Genomic DNA, 13,516 nt, shown 5'->3' with positions numbered 1-13,516 from the left:
CGCTGCGTAATATGATGGTGCTATATAAATAAAACAAAAATGATAATAGAATTGCAATGGGGGAATACTTGGTCTGGTTACTATGGAATACTTGATCCTGGTTTCAACACATAACTGTGGTAAATGTGGATGTCAAAACCCCTCCTAACTTGAAGTCATCCCCCAAAGTCTCACTACCCCCTCCAGCCCCAGAAGCTCCACAACTGACCTTGTAACCACAATCCCTATATTTCAATACCTCTTCATTTCACCCAAGGTTCACAACACCTTCTAGTGAGGACAACATTATTTTTACATGATGATTACATTTTTTCAACTGCTGCCATTCTCAAGCTTTTCTACACAGCTCTTTAGAAGATTTACATCCAAGTGATTCCTGTATGGGGAGATGTCGAGCCTCTTACAGCTAACAGCATTGAGTTTTACATACAGACTGTCCCAATGCTGATACTCTAATACATTTTCCTACGAGGAGACCCTGCTTCTGCACAGCTGAGACAAGAGGCACGAGTGTGGCTCAGAATGGAAATTGGAACAATTATAAGGATGTACCAGTGTATGCAATATAAGTGGGAATAGAAAAAGCACTAATAAAGTTAGGTTTTCAGAAAACATTTAAAAATGTTAAGTTTGAGGAAGCGTCTGACCAAGCGCAGTAGGGAATTCAGTAAGTGGGTAGTGGCATGGGAAAAGTCGGGAGTGAGAGAGTGAGGGAGAGTATTTCTAGAGAAGATTTGAGATGTATGAAGGGGTGTTGTTAAGAACTTTGTAGGTGAAAGTGAGTAATTGGATTCTGGAGAAGATGTGGAACCAGTGAAGGGATTTGCAGAGAGGTGTGATGGATGTGGAGTGGCCAGAGAGGAATATTTTGCCTTGGCATTTGAGATGGATTGAAGAGGAGATAGGTGGTTGGGGAGCATGACAGGTAGGAGCAGGTTGCAGTGGTTGAAGTGGTAGATGATGATAGAATAGATAAGAGTTTTGGCAGCACTTTGGGTATGAAAAGGTTGTATTCTAGCAGTATTTTGAAGGTGTAGGCGATAGGAGGGGAGAGAGACTGGATTTGAGGAATAAAACAGATTGTGGAATCAAGTGTGACACCAAAGCAGTGCGCTTGGCAGACTGAGGAAATTGTGGTGTTGTTGACGGAGAGGGAGATTTGAATAAACTTTGATTCATGTTCGGATGTATATCCATTTGCGTAGCGTACCGTGCGTGAAATAGTTCTGCACATGCCTTACACCAATGAATACAATTGCATTCAAGTCATGAACGCAAATAAGACAGCTTGAAAGGTGGAACTGGAGGAAAGGGGCAGACTAACCAAAGCCATATACAGTAAGAACGTTCCTACCAGATGTGGTTGATTCAAGTCTGGGGTTTCTCATATGTGCTGTTGTTGCCGACTGACAGTGATATATCTCACGGCATAGTCTTTGATTTAAAAAGTACACGTATGAGTGCTCCTAGCTAGCACAGGACATCTGTATGCAAGTAAGATATAAAAGTAAGACTATAAAAACCCATATTATGTATAGTACTCAGTGAAAGAATATTTATGTAATTTATTTAAAAAATGCAAAATAAAAATTAGTATTTGAAATGGAATATTTATAGCTTTTTTTTTGGCTGGTAACAGTTGTTATTTTATTTCATGGTCAGATTTTTTCTTCTATGCGCTTTTTTATTGTACATATGATTGTGCATGTCCTGCAGTCTCTTCTGTGTGTCTATGTATGGCAAGTACTGTGTAGGCAGAGCTTACTTACACCTAGATATAAATGGAATCGTATCATGAAATATGCTTGGATGTAAATACAGTCGGACTATGCACAAGTCTCATGCTCTTTTTTCGAAACTCAACGTAGGTGTAAGTTGCATTCGGATGTGAATCAGACTTGAATTAGCTCCTTAGTGTCTATAGAATAAGACACCAAATGAAATCAATACATCAGTACATAGCATGAAAGTTTATATTGTACTATATCAAAGTCCTCTCACTTGAGCATACCACAGGCTTCAGCAGTATGTTTGCAAAATTATTTACCACTTTGTTTAGCTTATATTGTTACCCATTACTTACAAAGTATCCACAAGCAACAAGGATGGCTGATTCCATGTAGAAAACAGTATTTATCTTCCTTTTTGTGCTTTGTATTTTAACAAACATGTGTCTTTGTGTTTTGATGAATAGATACGAGCTGAAAGCCCCCTTTTCAGTTGGTGCATGAAATGTATTTATTAGATTTTATCTCTCTCTGATTTCACACAGTGTCATTTGTATCACTCAGGGAAATAGATGTCTGCAACGTGTTCCTTCAGCTTTAGTACTGTAGCTACATGAGAATTGCTTTACATGTAACCAGTTTGACAGCTTGCTTGTTATCAGCCTACCCTCCTCTAATGATAATTCTAGTTCATGTCCTTCTGGGCCGACAATTTTCCTGGCAGAAGATGAGACCAAAAAAAATAAAACTTATGGCTAAGATGGTTAGTGTCATAGGCCAATAGCAGGCAAGGCAGCAGTACAGCTATATAAACATTGTAACTCTACTATTGCGTGAAAGTAAAGGCCAGTAATGAAAAAGGTTTCTAACTATATGGTGGCAGAAAACACAGACATGTTCCCTAATTAATAACAAGAATCAGAATTTACCTCAAGTGCAGGGTTGACTGGCTACTTATAAGCGATCACTGAACCTTGCTCAGACTGGCCACGCGGCCTGCTCTCTACAGTAAAAGAGCAGAGGCATTGAATCACTGCGGCTGTATAATGGGAGACAAAATGCATGCTGGCGATTGCATCCTAAATACTTTCAGTAAAGGTAACCTCCCCATTGTACTGGAATGGGGGGAGGGGCGTCCAGTACCCTGGTCTGGGTGACTAGTATCCTGGTCTGGCCGGCTAGAGCAGGATGCTGTAGTGCACACCAAATCAGGGTAGAAAGCTGATACACTCTTCCTCCTTGATGTTGCATCTGTCTCCGCTCCTTTTTTACCCCTCTCGTCCTCTTACCCTCCGTTCTTCTCCTTCCCACTCTTTCTGTTTGTTACTTCTTTTCACATCCACGGCTCCTCACCTTTCCTCCCCTTTGCTTCTCCTCCTACCTCCTTTCTTGTTTCTCATTTTTCTTTTACTCCCTTCCAGCTCCACCATCCCCAATTATTATCCTGCACTGGTGTCTCCTGGAGGAGGGGTCTGAGAGGTGCATTGCACTATACTGTAACAGCTCAAACTATTGCTCCATTGTGTAGGCGGTGTGTTCAGAGCAACAGTGACATCATCTGTGGGAGTTACAAGAGCTATACTCAAAGTTCTTTTCTAGAGATGGGAGCTGATATTTCACTTCCCCCACCGGATACTACCTGTGGGGGCTGGGGGAAAGGGAGGCACACATGAAAAGGGGAGAATGGTGGGTGAGTACATGTGACAAGGGGAGAGCGGAGAGGGCTTATGTCTCATATACCCCTTCCACTCTTCCCTTGTCACATATGATGGCAGTCTAAACATTTCTCTTGTACCTAGGCACACTAGATCCATAAAATGCCCCTTTCCTGGGGTCCTCTTGTACATACAATGAATGGGGACTGTGGATGCATAGTGGAAACAGGAACTTGTGTGCATCGAGTTTCGTGTTTAGCAGAGGTGCAACATTTTGGTGAAACAATCTTTGCGTTATTCATCCGCTTTCTAATAAGAAAATAACTGTATGCATAATTGTGCCTTCCTAACAAATCTAGTGTATATGTTATTTCCTCTTTTAGATGAGAGTGCTCAGTGTGTCCTTCTCCGACATTTAGTCTTTTTCAAACAGTCAAATTTTTTATACAGTCAGTCCGAGTTTGATGCATTGATACATTAATTAGGTAATGAGGGTGTTGTATTTAATATAGTTTTAGTATCACTTAAGAAACAGTATAATTTCAATAGTAAATTCATTTCAATTGAGATTCTGGTGTGTGCTACACATGTAGAAACAACTTTGAAATGAATTGGCCCATTGAAATGATGAGAAAAGCTGCCAGAAATTCGTTAGTAGGTTTGATATTTCCCCCCCATATCAATACAGATTTGGAAGTCCCTAATTAATCTCTATTGAAGTGGGACCAAAGCCAAGAATTCCTGACACTCCCCTTTACTGCCAACAAATAAAAAGCGGGCAGTATGAGAAAACACTTGTGATTGGCTTATGACATTTTTTTCTAAGGATTTTTCATTCTCGTTTGGACCACAATCGATGAAGAAGAAAAGATTTTAGAGCAATTCTGCAGGAATCAACCTCTTTACAGGGATCCATGGAGAAGACAAGAGACTGATTAGACTCCATGCCCCTGGTGAGCTAGTGCCCAACTATTAGTGTGAAAGTGTGTCCACTACCAGTACTCATGAAACTGGTTTAATTTCATCGAAACCCATTCTCGAAGAATTACTTAAATGTAGTTTGGCATTCAGACTATTAACCGGGCCCCCCAAAATCTTGCAAGCCCACTGGTGTTTCAGTGGCTCCTGTATGCTCCTGCTGGTAGCGAGTTAGCAGGAGTAGGAAGAGTCCACCAGTGTTGGAAAATGTTGTATGTTAAGCTACCCCCATAGCTGTAGGGACTCTAGGCCAGTTTGCACATGTAACAGATGCATTTCCGAGCATCACAGCTTAAATGACAGCTTAAAGAAATTGGAATGCAAAATGTACTCTGCTGGGTTGTTAGACAGAATTGGATAAAACCGTGCCTGAAGTCTTAAGCCAACATAGTAAGTTTTTTTTACAGTGGTATCCTGGGTAAACCTAAACACACAGGACCCCTACCTATACTATGTTTCAGATTGTGAATTTAGAACAACAAACTCTTAAGACAATCTTAAAATCCACTTTTCTTACTTTTCCATCTATCCTGGGATATGTTCCAGCAAGGATAAACTTTCTTTAAATAATTTTTTTTCTAAAATACCTGGTCATTTAATAATGTACTGGAGGCAGTCATTTGTTTTCTTTGTTTTTAAGGAAATTAAAAAAAAAATATTCTTCTGGTGTTACTGAACAAGAAATAATTTGTGTACAAAATAAATTAAATGGCAGGAAGGCCATTTATAAATCAATGCAATCATCGAAACACAATTTATTATACAGTATAAGCTATTCAAATATTTGAGTGCTTTTTTGAAAGCAAAATATACAGTACTATCAATTCTAAATGCTTATCATTCTGCAGTACTATTCACTCAGATAAGTTATGGTTAACAATCCATCACTTTGTGAAAAGTTAATATAGAGCAGAGCAGAATTGTGGATGAAGAATTAGACTGTTGAACAGCTCAGAGATAATCAGGATTTCAGTGGATACAGAAATGATCAGATTAAAAGAGGTTATCGGCTCGGTTATTTCTAGAGCTGATTTCTTAAGAGATTATGTCATCAGCACACCAGACTTTAAAATCGCATAGTTGTGTTTAGATTGTATATAGATTTGGGAGATTTTATACATACATTTTTATATGAGAAACAAGCTGAAGTACATATTTTAAACAGTTATCAAACAAATATAAATGATGTATTTTTAATATTAGTTTACTTGCAAGATGAATGGATTGTCCTGGACAAACTTTTATAAACACATTTGTGTTGCAGTGAAATATGAAGTTTGTAGGATGCATTAGTGTAACTCATATATGCTGTAAAGTACACATTGGGCTAGATTTACTAAGCTGCGGGTTTGAAGAAGTGGGGATGTTGCCTATAGCAACCAATCAGATTCTAGCTGTCATTTTGTAGAAGGTACTAAATAAATGAAAATTAGAATCTGATTGGTTGCTATAGGCAACATCCCCACTTTTTCAAAGCCGCAGCTTAGTAAATCTAGCCCATTATTTTCATGAGATCATTTTAAACACAATATATGGGTGTTACTATTATTATTAAATATTTATATAGTGTCAGTATACTCTGCAGAGCTTTACATTTGTGAATAAAAACAGTAATAAACACTGGGTATTAACAAACAGATAAAGAGAAAAGAGGGCTCAGCTTACCGTCTACAGGTAAATTGGATTTTGATATAAGAGGTTAAGTGCCATAGATTGCATATTGGTCTAGCCAGATTGCAATGGAAAAAAGTGCTTACTGAGGCTATATGATCCATTCACATGGTAATGTTGATTTTGAGGTCAGTACTTTGATGAAATATAGAAGGAGAATAGATGAAAGTTTTGATTAAAGTGGGTAGAGGGGTGATAATTGAGTAGAAAAGCATTAGGAGGTGAAGAAGGTGAAACTGCCTTAAAGAGGTGAGTTTCCAGGGAAGTCTTGAATATTGGCAGCCTAGTAGAAAGTCTTGTTAAATGGTGGAGGGAATTCCACAGAGTGGGTGCAACCTTCACAAAATGCCCTGTAACCGGGATTGGGAGCAAGTAATTAGTGAGAATGAAGGGTGCAAAAAGCAGTCTCCTTTAACGCCAGATAGAGCCTCAGCCGCTATCTTTAAGCACATAGGATTCAGATGTCAATCTTGTTTACATTCACAGTAGTGGTGAGAATGCTGAGCTTATGGCATATCGACTTTAGTCCACTGATCAACAGTATGTACAAATCTAGGTGCATATCTGGCTTTATATTCTTTTTCTTTTTCCTTTAATATTTTTTTATTGCTAGTTAATCATAACCACCTATTTTTACACCTCTTAATAGACAAGATTTTTTGGATAGATTGACACGAGCCTTAAGGGGTGCACTAATCTAGGGCGTATTCACTCACAATGCCTCGGGTAGTGTCATCTTTAAATACAGCCCTGCTTCACAGCAATTTCTGTTATCTTTATCTCAGCACAATGAAAGTTTGGGGATTGCAGCACATAGTAACTTTAGTTCCTTATTCACTAATACTTTCCATTGAGAGCTGGTTGCCTTGGTCTGTGGTCTATAGCGTCTATCCCAGAGCAGTAGTAAAGGTTAATAGGACATGGTGTATAAAAGTATGACCCATTGATGATTAGCATTTGCAAAGTTGGTCTGGAGAGCACTCAGGAGCCCCTCACAGGCAGTCCAGATGAGTTTTTTTGTTCTGTCAAGCAAAATTTGTAAATCTAGGTGCAAAAGTATGTTGTATGGGATTTAAGTAATTAAATTAAAAGACACACACCATTCTTTTACACCTTAGGTTTACAAATGTATTTCAACCCAATAGGACAGAAACCATTGTACTTTCACAGGCAGCATTAGGCCACACTTAGGAATAGAGATATGCAGATTGTCACACCTGATCCTCCTGAGCAGGTGTGATATGTGAGTGTGAAAGACTTCATTGAAATAAAACCACCTGATTATATCTCACACTCACTAATAAACAGAGTGAGGACTGTATTTATTACATGTGGTAATTTTGTGTGTGTAAAGCTTTTTATTATGTCTTGGAGACCACCTAGAAAAGCACTTCAGTCCACACAGGTGTCAAAATTTTGGGCAGGCCTACCTGTGGCAAGCTGTAGTTGGCCATGAGGCAGGCAGAGGATGGTCCATGAGCATTCTGTTTGTATTTTACTATAATCAAAATTGGGACAGCCGGGGATTATTTTATGCCTGCCTCTCAGCTGCTGGCTATGGTTTTGAACTGTGCCGTCTCAAAGTTACTGAGTGTGCTGTCATATCCAGTAGATGACTTCTAGTACACTGATTGATAGATGGCAATGGTCATTCACCAATTAGATTGTTGGGAGGTCCCCACTCATTGATTGATGGATGGCTGGATCTACCCATCATCATCATCATCATCATCATCACCATTTATTTATATAGCACCACTAATTCCGCAGCGCTGTACAGAGAACTCACTCACATCAGTCCCTGGCCCATTGGAGCTTACAGTCTAAATTCCCTAACATACACACACACAGACAGATACACAGACTAGGGTCAATTTGTTAGCAGCCAATTAACCTACCAGTGTGTTTTTGGAGTGTGGGAGGAAACCGGAGCACCCGGAGGAAACCCACGCAAACACAGGCAGAACATACAAACCCCACACAGATAAGACCATGGTCAGGAATTTAACTCATGACCCCAGTGCTGCAAGGCAGAAGTGCTAACCACTTGATCTACCCATCAATCAGATTTCAGATAGTTGTCTACTGGTTATGACCATGTCTTAGAAAATCCAAACCTGTTGTTCAGCACACCAGGAGATTGTTGGACGACAGGAGGGGGTAAGTAATTCATTTGTGTTGCCACCAGAGATTTGGGGTCCGATTTTGGCCCCAACAGTGATTAGCAAAGGGTGTTATGCATTATAAAGCCACCTGTATAATATAGTGCCCAAAGATTGGGGAGGGTGATATGCAATATAAAGCATCCAGAAATTTTAGGGGTCTGCATTGTAAAACCACTAGAGATTTGAGGGTCTTCATTTAATAGTAACCTACAGAACAGGGTTGGCATTGAACAGTAATCAGTAGTTTGCATTGTGTTTCCACTAGTTGTCATAAGAATGCTTTCTGTATTGTATAGAGGTCAATTGAATATTTATTAAGATGCTGTCTGTTTTATAACCAGTCACCTAGATGCTCTCTGTATTGTATATCAGTCACTTGGATGCTCTCCACTATTTATATTGGTCACTAGAAAGCACTCTATATTGTATAGATGTTACTAGAATACCCTCTGTATTGTTTATCTTCTGTACCGTATAGAAGTCACTAGGATGCTCTCTGCATTGTATTTTGGTCACTAAGTTGTTCTCTGTATTGTATAGAAGTCATTATGATGCTCTGTGTATTGTTCACAGGTCACTAGAATACTAGTCTGATGGGGCTGATAGGTGTTGCAGTTTATTATTATTATTATTATTATTATTATTATTATTATTTTTATTTTTATTATTATTAAAAGTTACTTATATGACATCAAAATATTATGAAGTGCTTTATGGGGGGATATTTAATCATTCACATCAGTCCCTGCCCCAGTGTAAGGAAAAGCATACATCTCCATACAGATTGAGACTTGGTTGGAATTGGCCCAATGACCCCAGCAATGCTAACCACTGTGCCATCTGGACGCCCTTTATAGGGATTTGGCATTCCAATTTTTTATATATTGCATTGTCTATATATACCCTCACCCACATTAGACCATCCGCTCTGTATGTTTTTCATTATGACCATTTATCTGTTTATATTATGACCATGTGTCTGTAACAATTTGCCAGCCTGCCCCTCATAATAGAGTTGCATATCAAATATAGGATACAAGCATAGGTCAGAAGCTCTGAGCTGGTGCAAAATTGAAGATTAAGTGGAAATGGCTGTGTGTCCTCTCCACATTTTTTATGTAAATTCAGTAATCTAACTCCTCAAAACAGAATATTGATTTTGCGTTGCTCCACAAAACTAGGCACAGCACTGTAAGGAACACCCAACTCCTCTCCTGTACCAATATACACTTCTGCTCATCTGCAAATGCTCCATAAACCCATGCATCAAATTGAAGCGCAGGTGTTCAGTGCTGCTTTGTACTAGTTTGTTGGAGTTGGGTGGAATGAGGGCATTCCTTGGTAACTGCAGTTTGTGCCTTGATTTGCAGATCCATGGAAAAATGTCACTTTGATCTGTGGGCCAAGATTATAAAAAAGAGATAAAGGGTGATAGTGCATAGATTTAGAGATGCCCCTTGCTTTGCGGAAGGGCTCGCAGTCATTTCTACTCTGCAAAACATTTAATTTTTTAGGTGAATTCATGATAGAACGGCATTTGCAAAGCTTGGCAAGATTTGCAAATTTGCATCCGAATTTGGACTAATAGGTACAAATACAATTTCTGGGTTTTTAAATATCTTTAGTAGTAGAGGTGTGCAGGAAGAATGGGCGACAGTCATGTTAGATTTTGAAGAGCTTTCCTAAAGAACTTATTTGATGGTGGAAATCAGGAACTGGATGCTTTCTCCTATGTCAGTACAGGTGTTCTCTGTCTCCCGTATGGGATATCACTCTGGAAGTCAAATTGACTTAAAACTGAAAGAAATATTGGGTCTAAGGTTATTAAACAGTTTGTTATTGCCCAGATGGACACTTGTCTTCTTCTAGGACAAGCTTGGATTACCCTAGCTTATGCTAACAAGCAGGATACCAGCAGAACTGTACTCATGTCACATTTATTTTCTGTGAATATTCCCCAATTGGTGACACAGTAATTCTAAATTTATTGTCATAAAGTTCTACTGTCTTCAAGTGGAAAAATAAGGGTACATCAAAGTTGTAAACTAAAGTTATTTTACACAGTCATTGTGTGATAGTAATTTCAGATGACATGTATTGAGTGAATTTGAAAAGTTAATAAACTTCTCTCTCACACCCCTTTTGTGTATTTACCGTTATAGAACCTAGAAGGCAGCAAGAGATACTGCAGTCTGCAAATCAGTTCAGCCGTAGCTGGAAAGTTTAAATGTTAGTTTGTTTTCAATTGAAAAGAAACAGCAACTAAAAACAAGCTTATCAACTGTGGGATTAAATGTAATTTCAGCTCTGCAAAATTCATGTTAAGTCTATGGAGTTGAGTAGACAGTGGATATGGACATTAGAAGATGCTGTGCATGAAAAGCACACGTTACCAATAATATACAAATTAGCTGTATTTTAACACTGGGGCTATTTTATAGCGCTCACAAAGTTTGTAGGAAATACTGCATACTAGGAGGTATATTTACTAAACTGTGGGTTTGAAAAAGTGGAGATGTTGCCTATAGCAACCAATCAAAATGGGAGTAAATTGCTCTCAAAAACAAAGGAGCATGGAAGAATAATGTATTTACGCCCATATGCGGAGCTCGAGATGCACCCACATCTGCATCAGCGGCACATGTGCCTGGGTTATGACATGTCACATCATCATAATCAGTATTTGTACCCACCCTACAGCAGGTGCACTAACACGTTTACCTCCTAATAGCTGTTTCTGCAGGTCTGCACGAGCCACATTTGCGTAAACACGTCTTACCTGTACTCAGATAACATCAGAACACCCCTTACCTCCCCCGTCTCACCTCCCCCGTCTCAGGTGGGCGTAAGTGCCAGAATCCTGCCAGTCTGCATAGGGGCATATGCATGCACCCATTTCTAGGCATGCACAGAGCAGTTTCACGCAAGATATGCGAAGCAAACTGCATATTCCTTATTCCTTTATGTATCAATAGAAACCTCTAAGGATTGATAAACAATAAAATGACGAATGATATTAATTTAATGTAATATGTGACTTTTAAAACTTAACCTTTCTAATCAATTGTTCACAATACCCCTCAGGACACTCCATCCCTCAACCTATTGCCACTACAGTATGTATCATATATTTTACTATGTCATCCATCATTCATATCAATTCAATTTTTATGAATATACAAAAGTCCCATATTGGACCAAATTTTTAATGAAAAAGAAAAAAAAAATGAAATACATGTGTAACAGGATGTGTAGACCAATAAAATCAGTGACAGACTGACGTTTACACAAAGATAACAGTAGCAACATTTTGTAGTTTCATTGGTGTTTTGTTATCGATGAGAGGATACTAAAACTCTAACAAAGGTAGAGAAATGTGTGAAGTTAATTATAATAAAGAACAGTCACGTTGGTACAATATATTTATTTTCCATAAAAAAAAAAATACATAAAAATTCCATTCACCAGTACAAGTTGTTGTAATTATTGATCCCAGACAACATTTAATGGAACACTTTGTTGGTATGGTGACTCTGTATAAGTTGTGGGAGGATACTCAATGCAAACATAGAACTATAGATATTTTCTTATATACACTACATATAATGTACCCAATGTCTTTTTACTATAGAATATGCTCATAATACAATTATTTTGTTTTAGTTTTAAAAATTAACTTTTAACAAATCTTCACTATCAAAGCATACAGGATAAGTGCATTTTTCTGAATAATAGAACAATAAAATTATTAATTTCCAGGTAGAATAGCTTAAATATATTACATCTGTACAGAGTGTTCTGTCCACAACATACACCCTGCAAATTGTTCCTGAAGATTGTTACCACCGGAACAAAAACAGAGGGTTATACACTGTGTGATAATCGCTCAATCTTCCAAACCGAGGGCAAACTTTTTCAAACAAATAAATGTTCGAAAACTTAAAAACTTAAATAATCAGATAATTACTTAATTTATTTCCGTGTCAGAAATGGTCATTTACAAGATTGTATCTCTATTATAAAAATAAGTAATTCCACATTTTTTACAGCTCTGCATATACACTTTCCCCTATTGAAATGTTCTATTTGCACAGCCGATGTGTGTGATCATTGCTGTTTTAATGGTGGGATTCAAAAGCACAAGTGGAAAAAGTCACCCCGTGACCTATGACACCTCATTATTTATACTTTCTATTTGTTTTCCAGTATACTGCTCACTTGACTCCAATCTATGTTTCATTGAACTCCTGAAAATGATTGGACATCTGGGATGAATTTAGTTCTAGTGACAAGTATTTGAATTCATTTTGTTAAAATAGTTGGTGCATATACATTATACAGATTGTGAAGTGTTTGTAGCAAGTGTCTTAGTTGAAGTGATTTTCATATGTAATAAGCTTCCACCAATTTCTTATAATTTAAATATTCTAGGCAGCGTGACGGGATTAGTTCAAAGGTAGCAGCCTTTGGTCAGTGACACAGTATTTAGGTGCACATAAGGGTCTCCACCTGGTAATTCAGACATAGAACATAAATGAGCTTTAATTACCTTTAGTGCCATAGGTAAAATTAAATGTTTAACAAAAAAACAAATAAACTACCACCATTCAAGGGGGTAAGTCACTTTGTGGCCCCTCTAACCACTGGGCAGCTAAGCTTACCACTTTCTCTTTAGTGGCTGAACAAGCAAGGTTCCTTTATCAGCCAGTCACTGTGGTTACTCTCTCTCTCTTTAGGAATAGGATGCCGTCCTTTTTTTTTTACTGGTCCTCTGTATATGACCTCCTGACAGGGTCAGGCTGGGCTGGGGGGCATGGGGGCATTTGGGGGGAAGTTCGGCATTTGGATGCGTTCCAAATGCCGAACTTCCTGTCAGTGCGTTCCACTGTGAAACTAAATGACTGAAGAATCCAGCCTTTCATTACTGTGCATGGCTGCTGCATCCAGCTAATCTGTATGATTGTCTCAAGATAGCTTGTCCAGCAGCGGAGAGGTTAAAGTGGCAATGCTCTGGGGCAGTCGGCTTCTGATACCATGCTGCATCTTCATCTTGAGGAGCATGCCACCTTGTCCTGTGAATGTCACCCTCTCTTGTATGTATATGGAATGATACATACTCCTTTTTAGTATTTTTGTATTGAAAAGCGCATTTTGATCTTTTGTTTTGGACTTACATCTAACTCTAGCTAAGAACCAATGTATTTATCTATATGTATTATATGTATACTATACAGTTCACACTCAGGTGATAATTGTTTGTTCTATACAGGCAAGCCTGTTTATATTATAATATAATTCAGTAACATAATCAGGCTAGGCT

This window comes from Mixophyes fleayi, chromosome 4 (genome assembly GCF_038048845.1).
Source record: "Mixophyes fleayi isolate aMixFle1 chromosome 4, aMixFle1.hap1, whole genome shotgun sequence".
In the NCBI taxonomy this organism is placed as follows: Eukaryota; Metazoa; Chordata; class Amphibia; order Anura; family Limnodynastidae; genus Mixophyes; species Mixophyes fleayi.
The sequence above is the reverse complement of the archived record's forward strand: the minus strand, read 5'-3'. Positions refer to the sequence as shown.